At 39.9% G+C, this 18110-nt stretch overlaps 2 non-coding genes across 2 annotated transcripts; both read right to left on the reverse strand.

Annotated features, from left to right (window-relative positions):
• Positions 1 to 445: 445 nt before the first annotated feature.
• On the reverse strand, positions 446 to 550 carry LOC121210226 (small nucleolar RNA R71). The gene has a single exon (XR_005905349.1). It is a non-coding gene; the product is annotated as a small nucleolar RNA R71 (small nucleolar RNA).
• A 4264-nt stretch (positions 551 to 4814) lies between these two features.
• On the reverse strand, positions 4815 to 4921 carry LOC121210357 (small nucleolar RNA R71). The gene has a single exon (XR_005905470.1). It is a non-coding gene; the product is annotated as a small nucleolar RNA R71 (small nucleolar RNA).
• Between the last annotated feature and the right edge of the window lie 13189 nt (positions 4922 to 18110).

An 18110-nucleotide genomic window follows, 5' to 3' on the forward strand; every position in this document is an offset into this window, starting at 1 on the left:
TACAGTGCTGACGATAATAGCCTAAGAGACCCACCAACACCATAATTACCCGTAAACGTGCATATGGCTCGAAATGAGAGAACTTACGAGCCTATGCCCTACCAAGTTTAGATATGGTTTAGGAAAGTACAGGGAAACCAGTGATTTCAACTAATAATTTTGAAATCAAACCGAAAATGGTACAAATGATCCCAAATAATATGTTTTTTAGGGGCACTATGGCAGAGGATCCTAGTCAACATTTCAAATAGTTCCATAAACTCTATGATGCTTTTAAGTATAATAGGGTCACAGATGATGCTATTCATCTTCGGTTGTTCCCCTTTTCTCTGATTGATAACACCTTTTCTTATGTAGACTCACAAGCTCCAGGATCCATCACGACTTGGGACGAACTTTCTGGAAAATTCCTACAGAAGTTTTTCTCGATTAGTAAAGCAGTCTAATTAAGAAGAGATATTGTTGCCTTTAGATAGATGGAAGGAGAAAGCTTCTATGAGACATGGGAACACTTTAAAATGTTGATTAAAAAATGCTCGCACAAAATATTTATTGAGTGGATGAGATTGCAAATAATTTATAATGTGTTGGATGCAAACACAAGATCTGGATTAGAAGGAGCAATAGGAGGAGCCTTTATGAAGACTACGTACGAGGATGTGTATGAAATTATAGAAATATGGAATTAAACTCCTACCAGTGGCCAACTAAATGATCCACATATGACTAGAAACCCACAACGGTCAAAACTATTCAAGAGCATGATAAATACCAACAACTAGTGGATAGACTTAACTGTATTGAATCTGCTTCTACACCGTCTATTCATGGAAGAGACAAGCCAATCTTCCATTATATCAATAATCCTACTAAGGATATAAATTAATTTGGGAATAGGGGTGGAAACCCTTATTTAAACACATGCAATCTTGGCTGGAGAGATCACTCGATCTTGAGATGGGAAGGAAACCAAGGAAGAGGTAACAATTGAAGTCAAGTTAAAAATACTAATTACTAGCCTCCTTACTTGCAAAAACCCCAAGACAGAGAGTGACCATATGTTATATGGTCAATGTCATGATAGAATTGAGGGAGAGGTGCAGTTAATGAGAACAAATGTCAAGAAAGTGCAGTCTGAGTACATCAGCTAACAAGAACATTGACTAAGCTCGAGGATCAAATGAGCCAATTAATGAACATGATGGGTGATATCAAAAGACAAATTAGCTCAGGCACTCCCAGTAACATAGAAGATTATACACGGGGGTAAGGCAAATAGCATGTGAAATTCGTAACTATAACTTACAAATTTCCTAATTATTCTTTTAAAAGACAAAAATGGAGATCAATCTAGTGGCATTGCCTTATTGGAAATGATGCCAAATTGACTACTTCTAGACTTAGTAACGTCCAAAGTGTGAATATTGCAATAAAATATAATGACAAGTGATATCCGGAATTATACAGGTCGAGTTGTAATATAGTTTTACAATGAAGTAGGTGAGTAGTCCAAGGATCGTACCTAAGGGAGGCTAGCACTAGTTAATTCTAACCTAAACATTAAAACATCTAATTAGTACTTAAAATAAATTATAATACGGGAGCACAAAATGAAGGTTTTTAGAGTTTTCAGAATAATGAAGTAAAATAAAATAACATAAAATAGATAAATTTAGGAGATAGAAGGGTAGAGTAAAGCAAATCTCGATTACGAGTGATTAGCTCGCTTCGATAATCCCTATCAACTGTTGCTATGGGTTTCTTGTCATTCAACTATTCACTACCCTAGCAAGATCTTTTGATCTTCCACTAACAGAACGAGTCAGCAAGAACTACTTATATTTGACCTCACAGTCATGACTAGCTTGGGGTGAAGGTGTTCACGAATGGGCAATACCAATTTTGGGTTAATTCCCACCTTAATGACTTCTCCGGGTTGCCAGGCCCAAGTTTTCTTTCACATTCTTCTGTTACCAAATAGCTTATCTATTGAATAGCCCTATAAAATAGTTAACAGATTATGCCTGCACTCGTTAATCTTGCTCAGAGAGATTAGTTCCTCATGGCTTTCATAGACAATATGAAATCGATATAAAGAGAAAGCATGCTAATTAAATCGACAATATAAAGTAAATGAAGAGCCTGATTGTATTGAAATTAAGCACAAATCCATAGAGTTTGACTGCTTCCACAATTCAAATCTCTTGAAATCAATAAGAAAAAAATAAAAGAAATCTAAAACCTAAGATTGAAAGAAAGCTAAACTAAATTTTATAGAGAGAATCTAGGCTAAAGGAATGATGTCTATAACATGTGCTAAATGAGCCTATTTATGTCCTTCAGGTTGTCGTTATCCTAAACCTTAGATTAGTTGATGTTCCCGAGCTTTAAGTTCAATTGTGTGGACCAAAATGCCCCTGTTTCTCGTTTATTTACAATCCTAAAGTCGATGTCGCGACACACCAATAGTTGTATCTCTCATAGAAGTTAGTATACTCCTCCTTAAGATGTCTTCAGGGGTATGTCGTGACACTCTCGACCTGTGTTGTGACATTGAAGCCAGTTTTTCACTTTCTCTATTCTTCTTTTTATATGGTGACATAACATCCATTATCGGTCTAAATGCCTTATTATAGTCTCCAACACACTGAAAAGGTACATTAGCTCCCCTTTAGGCCTTATTCGGCTCTTAAGGTCAAGAAAAGACTCAATTTGAACAGTTTCTTGAATGTAAGTGAAGCTAAAAACACTTAACTAAAATATAACAAAAATTGATAAACCATAATTTATATAAATTTTTATCCCATGATAAGCACATTTATGGATGATTTCTCTTTAGATTTGGTGAATTTGATGCTCCTAATCCTTTAATTTCATGTTTTATACTTAGGTGAGCATGAAAGAATAAAAAAAGTGAGAAACGGGCCGAAAACAGAGAAAATGGGCCAACATGGGAAATTAACATGGCCTAGAATTCCCTACAAGGGTAGACCACACGGCCGTGTCTATTCAACAGACAAACATGGTTTAAAGTACTCGCACACGGGCGTGTCGCACGGGCGTGTCCCTGTTCGGCCCAAGTCTAGCTCTAATCAGAAAAGGACACTTTCGAGGGCTTTGAGGCAATCCAAAGCCTATTTAAACACACTAGAGGAGGACAAAAGGGAACACACAGAATAGGAGGCAAGGAATTACTCGAAGAAAGCCGATTGATCCATCTCAGAAGCCAAATTCTTCTTCAAGACTGAAGATCTCTCTTCAATTTCCTTCAAGAGTTTTTGGGTTTTCTTTATGTTTTGTTATCATTATTCTTTTGAGATGTTTTCTTTTACACTTATGAACTAAAAACCCCTAAATACCTAAGGGGAATGAAACCTAAGACGGATCTTGTTATTATTTTCTGAATTATATGATAAATATTTGACTTGTTCTTAATTATGAGTTCTTATTTCTTGTTTTAATATTCCAGGATATTGATTCAAGTATTGATGTGCTTATTCAGAGGAGCAAAAGTCCCTGTCTAAGAGTAGATCTAGCATAATTAAGTAGAGTTGATTACACCCCTAGACATAGGGTAACATAATTTTGCCGGATTAGGGTGAAACTTAATAAGGGAATCCATAGATCGAGTTAATGCAACACTAGGGGTTTTAATTAGAAAGAGATTTCAATTAATCAACCTAGGGTTAGACGTTTTTAGTCTCGAGAGAGATAATAATATAACTTAGAGATTTCTACCGATCAAGTCAAGTGAATAAATCGTCTGAGTCAGAGTCAAATAACAAGTGAAGTCTAGGTGGATTTTCTCTTCGGTATCATCCAAATCAATCAGTTTTTCCTAAAAGTATTTTCCCAATTTACTTTCTGTGCATTCTTAGTTTAGTTAAAACAAATCCCCCTTAATTTTAGGTTAGATAATAAAAATAAAGTTAATACTAGTACTTTTAGTTCTTGTGGGTTCGACATCCCGGTCTTGCTATAAACTATACTACAGTTCGACAGGTGCGCTTGCCTTCATCGTGATAATAGTTAGTTTTCAAGTACGGTCAATTATAAATTTAAAACTTATCACGATTTAATGATCATCAAGTTTTTGGCACCGTTTCCAGGGAACTAAGATATTAGGAACACTTAATTTTTATTACTTTAGCCATTTATTTTATTGAAATTTAAATTTTATTTTGATTTTTGTTAATTTTATTTTGTTTTCTTCTTACAAGTTTTTATAGTTTATGACTAGAAGAAACCCGTCAGGACCATTACTTTTTGACAGTGGGATTGAAAGTACAGTTCACAGAAACCGAAGAGAAATAAGGCGAAACCTAAGAAACATAGAGGAAGGACAAGAGGAAGATATCCATAACACAACCGAAGAGATGGCTAAAAATCAGAATAATCAGCTTTCGCCTGTGGTTGCTGCAGAACCAATAAATCAGAATCCTGCTCCTCGTACTATGTACTATTATGCTAAACCTACCTTAACAGGAGATGAATTGAGTATAATTAGACCTACTATTGCTGCAAATAATTTTGAACTGAAACCTAACACAATTCAAATGATACAACAGTTTGTTCAGTTTGATGGTTTGCAGGATGAGAATCCAAACACTCATTTGGCAACTTTTGTGAAGCTTTGTGACACATTTAAAATCAAAGGCATTTCTGACGATGCCATCTGCCTTCAGTTGTTTCCCTTTTTGTTGAGGAACAAAGCTAAACAGTGGTTGAACTCGTTACCACGAGGGTCAATTACTACTTGGGAACAAATGACCAAAAAATTCTTACCTAAATATTTTCCGCCGGCTAAAATTAGTAAGTTGAGGACTGATATCTCTTCTTTTGTGCAGATGGATCTAGAAACACTCTATGATGCATGGGAGAGATACAAGGATCTATTAAGAAGGTGCCCTCACCATGGGTTACCACTCTACCTACAGGTTCAAACTTTTTACAATGGCTTGAATCCTACGACTAGACAGATGATTGACACAGCTGCTGGTGGGACTATCAATAATAAGACACCTGAGGAGGCTTATGAATTTATAGAAGAGATGTCACTGAATAATTATAGTGGCAAGTTATAAGGACAAAGCCAACAAGAGCAGCCGACGCTTTTAACGTCGAAGCGGTCACTATGCTATCAAATTAGGTAGAACTTTTAAATAAAAAGATTGACGGTTTGAGTGGTTCTACTCAGGTACATCCCGTGATGAGGTGTGATTCGAATGAAGGAGGAGTACACATAGAATATCAATCATTCAACCCTATCATTGAGGAGGAAAAAGTTCAATATATGGGTAACAATAATTCTAGACCTCAAAATAACTCATACATTAATACTTATAATACAGGTTGGAGAAACCATCCCAACTTCTCATGGGGTGGTCAAGGAAATCAAAGGCCACAACATCCCCCAGGTTTTCAATAACCACCTTACCAGTAGGAAAAGAAGCCAAACCTTGAGGAGATGCTAACGAAATTTATCTCAGTGTCAGAGACTCGTTTTTAGAATACCGAAACAACATTTAATAATCAACAAGCGTTGATCCAAGGGCTTGAAACTCAGATAGACAAACTTGCCAAATTAATTTTTGAGCGACCACAAGGTAGCTTGCCAAGTAACATTGAATCTAACCTAAGGGAACAACTTAATACGATTACCGCTCGAGATAAGGAAGGGTTAGTCGAACCTAAACCAGAACAAAGGCTATGAATTGTTGCAAGTAAAGGTAAAGGTAAGGTGGACCACAATGAGCAAAAACCGGTAAGTAAAGAGTACAAACCTTGTGTGCCATACCACTATTAAAGAAATTACGTATTAACTTACCGTTTATTAAAGCTCTTTCGCAGATGCCAAACGCAGTTAAATTTTTAAAGAAACTTTTAGCAAATAAACGGATGTTGGATGAGGCGTTGCATGTAGAGTTGAACGCAGTTTGCTCAGCCGTTCTACAGAATAAGCTACCCAACAAGTTGAAAGATCCAAGGAGTTTTACGATTCCTTGTTTGATTGGTAGTCTGAACGTGAATAATGCATTGGATGATTTAGGGGTGAGCATTAATGTTATGCCCTGTAAAATGTTTAAACAGCTAGGTCTTGGGAAACCCAAACAAATTAGGATGAGCATTCAATTGGCTAATAAAACCATTAGATTTCCTAGGGGTATCATTGAAGATGTTCTTGTTAAAATTGATAAATTTATATACCCAATAGACTTTGTTGTTCTAGATATGAAAGAGGATAGTAACATACCTTTGATTTTAGGACAACCCTTTTTAGCAACTGCTAGAACCATTATTGATGTTGGTACAGGTAAACTCACACTTTGTGTGGGCGATGAAACAATCACTCTTCAAGATTGTAATTTGAATAACACATCAAATATTGAGGGTGATTGTATAAATCATGGTACCAATACTAATCATGTGGTGCAACCTTCTTTGCAGGAAACACGTTCGAGGAGCATACAAGAGCCATGTTCAAGTAACAACAAAGGACCCATCTATGAAGAACGAAGACTTTAGGTCAATGAACTAGATGAATGGCGAACACCTGTCAAGGAGAAACCAATAGCACACGAAAAATCGAAGCGACACCACAATGAACATAGGGATGACACAAGGTAAATTAAAGCTGGGGACAAAGTATTGTTAGATGAAAATGACCCCCGAATTGCTGCTATAGAGCACAATACGGACAGAGTGACTCCTTTCACGGTAATGAACATCTTTCCACATGGTACAGTCAAGGTAACACATATTGTATTGGAAAGTTTTAAGGTAAATTATACTCGGCTCAAACCTTATTTTGATAAAATTGATAGCAGAGGTGAGGAGTTTTAACTCGTTATTCCACCGTAATCACACGAAATTAAGGTAAGTCGAGCTTAGACTATAAATAAGTGCTTCTCGGGAGGCAACCCGAGCACTAACAGTGTTGATTTCTTTAAGTTATTATTTTTAACATCTAAATCACTAACTGAGTCCTTGAACACAGGTTTTCCACATCCACATGGCCAGGCGCACGGGCGTGCCTTAGGTTGTGCTCATACTACGGGCAGAGACACGACCGTGCGATGCGGCCGTGTCAGAACAGAGTAAAATTTTTCCCTAACATAGGATTCAATACATTGCCACGGCTGTGCAACGTGGCCATTGGCAATTCTGTCAAATCAACACGAGTGTGCGACACGCTCATATTTATAAACCATGGTCGAAACTGCCAAATTAGCACGGGCATGCGACACACTTGTACCCACCAGCCGTGGTCGATACTATCAAAATAAAACGGGCATGCTCACATATACAAGGGTGTGGGAGAAGCGAACGAAGCAGGACACGGCCGTGCGACACGACCATGTGCACCAACACACCCAAAGAACACGGGCGTGGGCTGAATTTCAGATGTGCCCAAATTTGAAAATCATGAAACGCACAGGCTAAAGTAAGGGCACACGAGCGTGCCCCACAGCCGTGTGCCCCATACCTATATAAATCCCTCACTATTTATCATCCCCTTCCCCAAAAACCCTAACCCTAGCCGCCAAAAATCCTTTCTCCCACCACCGCTTGGCCACTCCTTTCTCCTTTATATTTCCTAAAGAGTTATTGATTCTATCGCAGTTTTAAAGAGAACCAAAGCTCACTATTACTTAGGAACTTGAACCTCCACTAGAAAAGGTTCCCCACGACTGTCATGTCCTGCCCGACCACCACGATAACCTCTTCGTTGGACACTCTGGTTGTGGAACCCAACCTCTACCACCACTGGAGTATTCTCCTCCAATCTCATCATTGCCTTTGCCGATTACTTTCTATGACTCCAAGTCAAGGATTCCATTCATCATTCAGGAAGTTTCACTTCTTTCCCTGTGACAGCCCAAAGTTGACCCTAGTCGGGAAGTGGTTTCGGGACCGCTAAACCGAGTCACCGAAATGTTTGAATGTGATACTTATTGTGTAGAATATGTAATTATGAATGTGTGAAAATTTCAAGCTTCAATTTGGTTGATTTCATGTGAATTTAGTCAATAGGACTTATGTGAGAAAATTCTAAAATGTGATAGGTCAATGTGTGAGGACCTATTAGTGCATGTGGACAAAGGGGGGGACTTGCATGTCAAATTCCCCCCCTAATGAGTAGTGGCCGGCCATGACAAGGAAGGATGGGCAAAACATGTCATGAAACATGTTTTGTTAGTGGAAGAATAAAATAAGGAGTATGGGTAATAAAGAAATGGAAAACAAAAGAAAAAAAATGTGTGTGTAGTGTTTGTCCCCCCATTGCCGTGAGCTAAAGAAGAGAAAGGGGGGGAATTTTGTTCATCCTTTTCTCATCTTCATGCTTGCCAAAAACTAGAAAGAAAAACAAAGAAAAATTTTCTCATCCTTTGGTTCATCCTTGGCCAAAAATTTTAAGGAGGAAAGAAGAAGAAAGGTGAAGAGATTCGGCCATGCATGTAGCTAGGCTAAGGTATGTTTGATGATGTTCCATGAGAGGCATGCATGTTTTAGTTGTTAGCTTGAGTTCTACCTAACCCATGGTCTAAATCTTGCTATGTGATGGAAATGGCACTTGACCATGGATGAATCATTCTTGGTTGATGTTTGATGTTGTGGTGATGAGGCATGAGGATGAGTTAAGATTCGGCCTAGGTGGAGGTTGTGTTAATGCCATTGCATGCAAAATATGAAGCTTGTTAATGATGCATGTGATGATGGCTTGATGATTCTTGAACCTCCTTTTTAGCATTTTTTTTGTGTGAGCACATATGTGCATTGGTTGCTAAATGGAGAAGAATCGGCTAGCAAGATGTGTGCTAAGGCCGAATGTAACTTTGCATGTTAATGAGCAATGCATGTGTTAAATTGATGAAAAGGGGGAGGATGCTTTACTAGTGTGTATATGTGTGTATTAAGTGTTGAAATCGACCCCAAAAATGGACATGCATATTCGGCCAAGGGCAAAGAAATTAGCTAATATGTTGTGTTGATGCATGATTTTTGCATGTATGAGACTTTAATGTCTAATGTATAAATATGGGCTAAGTGCCTTGTGTTCATCTTTTGATGCCTAAATGATGAAATCAATTTATTTGTTTGATTAAGCTCAAGAGCAAAGGGGAAATAAAACCGATAAAGGGAAGGAAAAAGTGGTTGAATAGCTAGCGGAATCGTTCGACAACACCCGAGGTAAGTTCTTGAGTAAGAGAGCTTAAATTTCGATGTGATTAAATCATGCTCTATGTGTGGCTATTAAGCCGAATGTGCAAGGACAATATGTGCCTTGTGTTTGAGTTTCGTAAACGAAAATGAAATATGAATGTACCATGAATTATTGTTAGATGTGCATAATTAATTGAATGCTGTCCGGGCTAAGTCCCGAAGGCTTTGTGCTAAGCGAATATATCCGGACTAAGATCCGAAGGCCTTTGTGCGAGATACTAAATCCGGGTTAAGTCCCGAAGGCATTCGTGCGAGTTATTAAAGCCGGGTTAAGTCCCGAAGGCATTCGTGCGAGTTGATAAATCCGGGTTACGTCCCGAAGGCATTGTGTGAGTTACTAAAACCGGGCTATGTCCCGAAGGCATTTGAACGAGGAGCTATATCCGGTTAAATCCCGAAGGTACGTGATTTGGTAATGAATGAGCTTGCTGTAAAATTCCAGCGAATACTCGAAAAACATCCCAATATGGGGATATGTTACGTATGTGTTGAATTCAATCGAGCCCTTACGAATAAATGTTCGCTCAGTTGATAAACGAGCTATCGGCCTTCGGCTAAAGTTAGTCTATTGTGTATGTGCATAAGGGTTGTTAATGTTGTGAAGCAAGTTTAATATCGATAAATTGCGTATTATGAAATATTCCGTTTAGCTAAATGTGTGATATTCTTTGTTTATGCTGGAATTCCTTGCTCAAACTTACTAAGCATAAATTGCTTACTCGTTACATTGCTCCTCTGTTTTATAGATTTTTGGTTCTCCAGCTATCGGACTCGGGATCTTGAAGTCGAAGTCGCCCACACTATCAAAGGCTCTTTTGGGTACTATTTTGGTTGAATTTTGTTATGGCATGTATAGGACTACCCATTGTTGTCTTTCGAGTACTTTATGAAATGTATAAGTGTACAGCCATGCGAAAATGGCTTGTAGAAGTGGAGTATGGCATTAGACCATTCGTATTTATGAATGTATAGATGGTTTCATGATGTAACTATGTTGGAATGGAAGTGTTGAGCAAATGATCAGCCACTAGAATGGCTAAGTATGATCATATGTGGGCTTATGTATGACAAGGCCCTAGTTGGTCCATGAAACCCCAAATTAGGTAAGGTTCACTTTGAAAACAGAAGCTGATAGAAGCAGTGGTGTGGATTGGAAAAATCACAAGAATTTGTAGGAGTGGAATTAAATAGTGAATAAATTATGTAATCGAACCTTGATGAGTCTACTTTCATATGGAAGTAACGAAACAATTATAGGAACAGTACAGAAAGAGATATTCGGGTTCTTGTGGAACAGGGCCAGAACAGTTTCTGGATTCACTATTCCGCCTTTGGAAATTCACTATAAATTGACCAGAGATAATTAGGGGTCATACCATATATGTATGGATTCCTCTCTGAGTCTAGTTTCCATAGAAACAAACGGCATCAGTATTGAAGCTCTGTGCAGAGAGATATCCCAGTCGTAATGGGAAAAGGTCAGTGTAGTCGACCCCTGTAACATGGGAGACTTTGACTAATAAACTGTACTAATTGGCCCGACCAAAAATTCTAGAAAAAAATCCATAGGTGGGGACATGAGTCTAGTTTCAGGGAAAAATCACAAAACTTATTTTTGAGTTGTGAAACTCAAGATATGATTTTTGAAGCGACTAGTACTCAGACTGGGCAGTGTCTGGAAAAAAAATTTTCAAAGTTTGTTAACATCTCGTGTCCGACTCCGGTGTCGGTCTCGGGTTCGGGGTGTTACATTTTATTGGTATCAGAGCTACGGTTTAGTCGATTCTAGGACTACCGTAATGTTTTGGGTCTAGCTATACATGCCATTTTATGTGATTACTTGATAGTGTGGTGATTTCTGACAATCGTAAATGTGTTTATTTATAGTAATGGATCCCGATCGTGACCGAGAAGTAGCTGATGATCTTGAGAGTGTAGCGCCTGCTCCCGCACAAGGGACAGTGCCGGCGGACTCTCAACCTAATGCTAGTAATCAGAATGATGAAGCTAGACAAGCATTCTATAGCGTGATGAATGATTGGTTTAACCAATACATTCGAACTAATATGGCTGTTCCACAACCTCCATTCCCGACAAATACTACCCCCGCACCTACAATACCACCGGTAACGGACCAAATAAGGTCAAATAAGCCCCCAGTTGACAGAATCCGAAAACATGGGGCTACTGAATTTAAGGCTATGGATAGCGATGATGCCGAGCAAGCTGAATTTTGGCTGGACAACACTATCCGGGTACTCGATGAGCTATCTTGTACACCCGATGAATGCCTAAAGTGTGCTATCTCCTTGCTACGTGATTCTGCCTACTATTGGTGGAGTACTCTGACTTCTATTGTGCCCCGAGAGCAAGTAACTTGGGAGTTTTTCCAAACTGAGTTTCGGAAAAAGTATATCAGTCAGAGATTTGTTGATCAAAAACGGAAGGAATTTCTTGAGCTTAAGCAAGGCTCCATGTCGGTTACTGATTACGAGCGAAAATTTGTTAGACTTAGCAAATACGCTCGGGAATGTGTTTCGTCCGAAGCTATTATGTGTAAACGCTTCGAGGATGGGATGAATGAAGATATAAAAATGTTCGTTGGCGTTCTTGAAATACAAGAGTTCGTGGTACTTGTTGAACGAGCTTGTAAAGCCGAAGAGCTTAGAAAAGAAAAGCAAAGAGTTGATGAGGGAACTGGAGAGTTTCGTAAAAGATCCTCGGGGAGGTCTCTTCAACAGACATCGAAGAGATTTCGAGATGATGCGGGCCAGTTTAGAGGCACTTCGGGCCTTTTTGGACGAGATCGTGATCGACCCCCTGTGGGTACACGAGGCACTTCGGTCGCCAGTGTTGGGAATGAACGTCGAGACAGGACGAAATGCCGATATTGCGGTAAATGGCATTCGGGGAGTTGTAGATTTCCTGACCGCTCCTGTTACAAATGCGGATCAGTGGACCACTTCATTAAGGATTGCCTGAGGTTGTGGGGACAGAATGCAAATCAGAGTGGGAGACCGGGTGCTACCACTGCTCGAGGTAGACCATCTAGAAATATGGGCAATGCTGGTGGTGGTCAGAGAGGATCTAAAGATGATATAACCAGATCCGAAGCCCGTGCGCCTGCTAGAGCTTATGCTATACGTGCCCGCGAGGATGCTTCTTCGCTTGATGTTATTACCGGTACATTCACCCTCTTTGATACTAATGTAATTGCTTTGATTGACCCCGGTTCTACTCATTCTTACATATGTGAAACCTTAGCATCCAGTAAGACTTTACCTATTGAGTCTACTGAGTTCGTAATTCGGGTGTCAAATCCCTTGGGTCGTTACGTGCTTGTCGACAAAGTGTGTAAGAAATGTCCCCTGGAAATTCGAGGTTCCTGTTTCCCGGCGAACTTGATGCTCTTGCCGTTTGATGAATTTGATGTTATCCTTGGTTTGGATTGGTTGACCGCGCATGATGCGATTGTGAATTGCAAGAGCAAGACTATTGATTTGAGATGCGCAAATAACGAAGTAGTCCGAATTGAGTCTGCGGACTTAGAGGGGATGCCAGCTGTAATATCAGCAATGTTGGCACAGAAATATGTAAGAAAAGGGTGCGAAGCATACCTTGCGTATGTACTTGGTGACAAAGAATTAGAAAAGAAACCCGAATCTGTGCCGGTGGTTTGTGAATACCCGGATGTTTTTCCGGAAGAATTACCGGGTTTACCACCTGTTCGGGAGGTAGAGTTTGGTATTGAGCTTGTACCTGGGACTACGCCGATTTCGATAGCTCCGTATCGTATGGCACCAACCGAGTTAAAGGAGTTGAAAGCTCAGTTGCAAGAACTGACGGATAGAGGTTTCGCTCGACCAAGTTTCTCACCTTAGGGTGCACCAGTATTGTTCGTGAAAAAGAAGGACGGAACCATGAGGTTGTGCATTGACTATCGTCAGCTGAATAAAGTGACGATAAAGAACAAATATCCGTTGCCGCGCATCGATGATTTGTTCGACCAACTGAAGGGAGCCTCAGTGTTCTCAAAAATAGATTTGAGATCGGGTTATTATCAGTTGCGAATCCGAGATTCAGATATTCCCAAAACTGCCTTCAGAACGAGATATGGTCACTACGAATTCTTAGTGATGCCGTTTGGGCTCACTAATGCCCCTGCAGTATTTATGGATTTGATGAATCGGATCTTCAGCCCGTATTTGGATCGGTTCGTAGTGGTGTTCATTGATGACATTTTGGTCTATTCAAGAGACGAGACCGAACATGCTGAGCATCTGAGGCTAGTGCTGCAAATTTTGCGGGATAAGCAGTTATATGCTAAGTTCAGTAAGTGTGAGTTCTGGTTAAGAGAGGTTAGCTTCTTGGGTCATGTGGTATCCGCGTCGGGTATTCGAGTTGACTCGAACAAAATTTCAGCCATACTTGACTGGAAACCTCCGAGAAATGTTACTGAAGTTCGGAGCTTTTTGGGGCTCGCCGGTTATTACCGACGATTTGTGAAAGGTTTCTCGATGATAGCCACACCAATGACGAAGCTACTTCAAAAGGATGTTAAGTTCGAGTGGACGGAGAAATGTCAGAAAAGTTTCGACCAACTGAAAACTCATTTGACTGAAGCTCCAATTTTGGTGCAACCCGAATCAGGTAAAGAGTTTGTCATTTATAGTGACGCATCCCTACTTGGGTTGGGTTGCGTATTGATGCAAGAAGGTCGAGTCGTGGCCTATGCGTCGAGACAATTGAAGCCACACGAGAGGAATTATCCGACCCATGATCTCGAACTAGCTGCCATCGTGTTTGCTTTAAAAATATGGCGACATTATCTGTTTGGTGAGAAGTGCCATGTATTTTCGGATCACAAAAGTCTCAAATATTTGATGACTCAACGAGACTTGAATCTGCGACAAAGACGTTGGCTTGAGTTGTTGAAAGATTACGAGCTTGTCATTGATTACCACCCGGGAAAGGCTAACGTGGTTGCGGACGCCTTAAGCCGGAAGTCATTGTTTGCTTTTCGAGCGATGAACGTGCATTTGTCTGTTCTACCAGACAGTGTGTTAGTAGCTGAATTAAAAGCTAAACCATTGTTGACTCACCAAATTCGTGAAGCTCAGAAAGTCGATGATGAATTGGTTGCAAAACGGGCTAAGTGTTTTCCGAACGAGGAATCGGAGTTTCAAATTGATGATGATGATTGTTTGAGGTTCAGAAACCGTTTGTGTGTTCCAAGGAATTCGGAACTCATTTCGATGATTCTGAACGAAGCCCATTGTAGCCGAATGTCAATTCACCCGGGGAGTACGAAAATGTACAATGATTTGAAACGTCAATTTTGGTGGCATGGTATGAAACGGGACATCTCTGACTTTGTTTCGAGATGTTTAATATGTCAACAAGTGAAAGCGGAACATCAAGTGCCTTCAGGATTACTCCAGCCGATCATGATACCCGAGTGGAAATGGGATCGAGTCACAATGGACTTTGTGTCCGGACTGCCCTTGTCAGCAAGTAAGAAGGATGCGATATGGGTTATTGTTGATAGACTGACTAAGTCGGCTCATTTCATCCCCGTACGTACGGATTTTTCATTGGATAAACTAGCTGAATTGTATGTTTATCAAATTGTGAGATTACACGGGGTACCTGTTTCTATCGTGTCGGATAGAGATCCGAGATTCACCTCACGATTTTGGAAGAAATTGCAAGAAGCTCTGGGTACCAAGCTGCATTTTAGCACTGCTTTTCACCCCCAAACCGATGGTCAATCCGAGAGGATAATTCAGATACTTGAGGATATGTTGAGATGTTGCATCCTCGAGTTCAGTAGTTCATGGGAACGGTATTTACCTTTGATTGAATTCGCTTACAACAATAGTTTTCAATCAAGTATTAAGATGGCACCTTACGAGGCTTTGTACGGTCGTAAATGCTGTACACCATTGTTTTGGACCGAGCTCGGTGAAAGCAAAATTTTCGGAGTTGATTTGATTAGAGATGCTGAACAGAAAGTAAAGGTAATCCGTGAAAGTCTGAAGGTAGCCACGGATCGTCAGAAATCGTACGCAGATTTGAAACGAAAAGACATCGAGTATCAGGTGGGAGACAAAGTGTTCCTTAAGGTTTCACCTTGGAAAAAGATACTCAGGTTCGGCCGTAAGGGCAAGTTGAGCCCAAGATTCATTGGGCCGTACAAAATCTCCGAACGAGTTGGTCCGGTTGCGTATAGATTGATTTTGCCCCCGGAGCTTGAAAAGATTCATGACGTCTTTCATGTTTCGATGCTTCGACGCTATCGATCTGATCCATCGCATATAATTAGCCCATCAGAGGTTGAAATTCAAGTCGACATGAGCTATGAAGAAGAACCGATGCGTATCCTAGCTCGTGAAGTGAAGGAGTTGCGAAACAAAAGAGTTCCGCTAGTAAAGGTGTTATGGCTCAAACACGGGATCAAGGAAGCAACTTGGGAGACCGAGAGCTCGATGAAAGAACGATACCCAAACCTATTTACCGGTAAGATTTTCGGGGACGAAAATTTCTTAAGTGGGGGAGAGTTGTGACAGCCCAAAGTTGACCCTAGTCGGGAAGTGGTTTCGGGACCGCTAAACCGAGTCACCGAAATGTTTGAATGTGATACTTATTGTGTAGAATATGTAATTATGAATGTGTGAAAATTTCAAGCTTCAATTTGGTTGATTTCATGTGAATTTAGTCAATAGGACTTATGTGAGAAAATTCTAAAATGTGATAGGTCAATGTGTGAGGACCTATTAGTGCATGTGGACAAAGGGGGGGACTTGCATGTCAAATTCCCCCCTAATGAGTAGTGGCCGGCCATGACAAGGAAGGATGGGCAAAACATGTCATGAAACATGTTTTGTTAGTGGAAGAATAAAATAAGGAGTATGGGTAATAAAGAAATGGAAAACAAAAGAAAAAAAATGTGTGTGTAGTGTTTGTCCCCCCATTGCCGTGAGCTAAAGAAGAGAAAGGGGGGGAATTTTGTTCATCCTTTTCTCATCTTCATGCTTGCCAAAAACTAGAAAGAAAAACAAAGAAAAATTTTCTCATCCTTTGGTTCATCCTTGGCCAAAAATTTTAAGGAGGAAAGAAGAAGAAAGGTGAAGAGATTCGGCCATGCATGTAGCTAGGCTAATGTATGTTTGATGATGTTCCATGAGAGGCATGCATGTTTTAGTTGTTAGCTTGAGTTCTACCTAACCCATGGTCTAAATCTTGCTATGTGATGGAAATGGCACTTGACCATGGATGAATCATTCTTGGTTGATGTTTGATGTTGTGGTGATGAGGCATGAGGATGAGTTAAGATTCGGCCTAGGTGGAGGTTGTGTTAATGCCATTGCATGCAAAATATGAAGCTTGTTAATGATGCATGTGATGATGGCTTGATGATTCTTGAACCTCCTTTTTAGCATTTTTTTTGTGTGAGCACATATGTGCATTGGTTGCTAAATGGAGAAGAATCGGCTAGCAAGATGTGTGCTAAGGCCGAATGTAACTTTGCATGTTAATGAGCAATGCATGTGTTAAATTGATGAAAAGGGGGAGGATGCTTTACTAGTGTGTATATGTGTGTATTAAGTGTTGAAATCGACCCCAAAAATGGACATGCATATTCGGCCAAGGGCAAAGAAATTAGCTAATATGTTGTGTTGATGCATGATTTTTGCATGTATGAGACTTTAATGTCTAATGTATAAATATGGGCTAAGTGCCTTGTGTTCATCTTTTGATGCCTAAATGATGAAATCAATTTATTTGTTTGATTAAGCTCAAGAGCAAAGGGGAAATAAAACCGATAAAGGGAAGGAAAAAGTGGTTGAATAGCTAGCGGAATCGTTCGACAACACCCGAGGTAAGTTCTTGAGTAAGAGAGCTTAAATTTCGATGTGATTAAATCATGCTCTATGTGTGGCTATTAAGCCGAATGTGCAAGGACAATATGTGCCTTGTGTTGAGTTTCGTAAACGAAAATGAAATATGAATGTACCATGAATTATTGTTAGATGTGCATAATTAATTGAATGCTGTCCGGGCTAAGTCCCGAAGGCTTTGTGCTAAGCGAATATATCCGGACTAAGATCCGAAGGCCTTTGTGCGAGATACTAAATCCGGGTTAAGTCCCGAAGGCATTCGTGCGAGTTATTAAAGCCGGGTTAAGTCCCGAAGGCATTCGTGCGAGTTGATAAATCCGGGTTACGTCCCGAAGGCATTGTGTGAGTTACTAAAACCGGGCTATGTCCCGAAGGCATTTGAACGAGGAGCTATATCCGGTTAAATCCCGAAGGTACGTGATTTGGTAATGAATGAGCTTGCTGTAAAATTCCAGCGAATACTCGAAAAACATCCCAATATGGGGATATGTTACGTATGTGTTGAATTCAATCGAGCCCTTACGAATAAATGTTCGCTCAGTTGATAAACGAGCTATCGGCCTTCGGCTAAAGTTAGTCTATTGTGTATGTGCATAAGGGTTGTTAATGTTGTGAAGCAAGTTTAATATCGATAAATTGCGTATTATGAAATATTCCGTTTAGCTAAATGTGTGATATTCTTTGTTTATGCTGGAATTCCTTGCTCAAACTTACTAAGCATAAATTGCTTACTCGTTACATTGCTCCTCTGTTTTATAGATTTTTGGTTCTCCAGCTATCGGACTCGGGATCTTGAAGTCGAAGTCGCCCACACTATCAAAGGCTCTTTTGGGTACTATTTTGGTTGAATTTTGTTATGGCATGTATAGGACTACCCATTGTTGTCTTTCGAGTACTTTATGAAATGTATAAGTGTACAGCCATGCGAAAATGGCTTGTAGAAGTGGAGTATGGCATTAGACCATTCGTATTTATGAATGTATA

This window comes from Gossypium hirsutum, chromosome A11 (genome assembly GCF_007990345.1).
Source record: "Gossypium hirsutum isolate 1008001.06 chromosome A11, Gossypium_hirsutum_v2.1, whole genome shotgun sequence".
Taxonomy (NCBI): domain Eukaryota; kingdom Viridiplantae; phylum Streptophyta; class Magnoliopsida; order Malvales; family Malvaceae; genus Gossypium; species Gossypium hirsutum.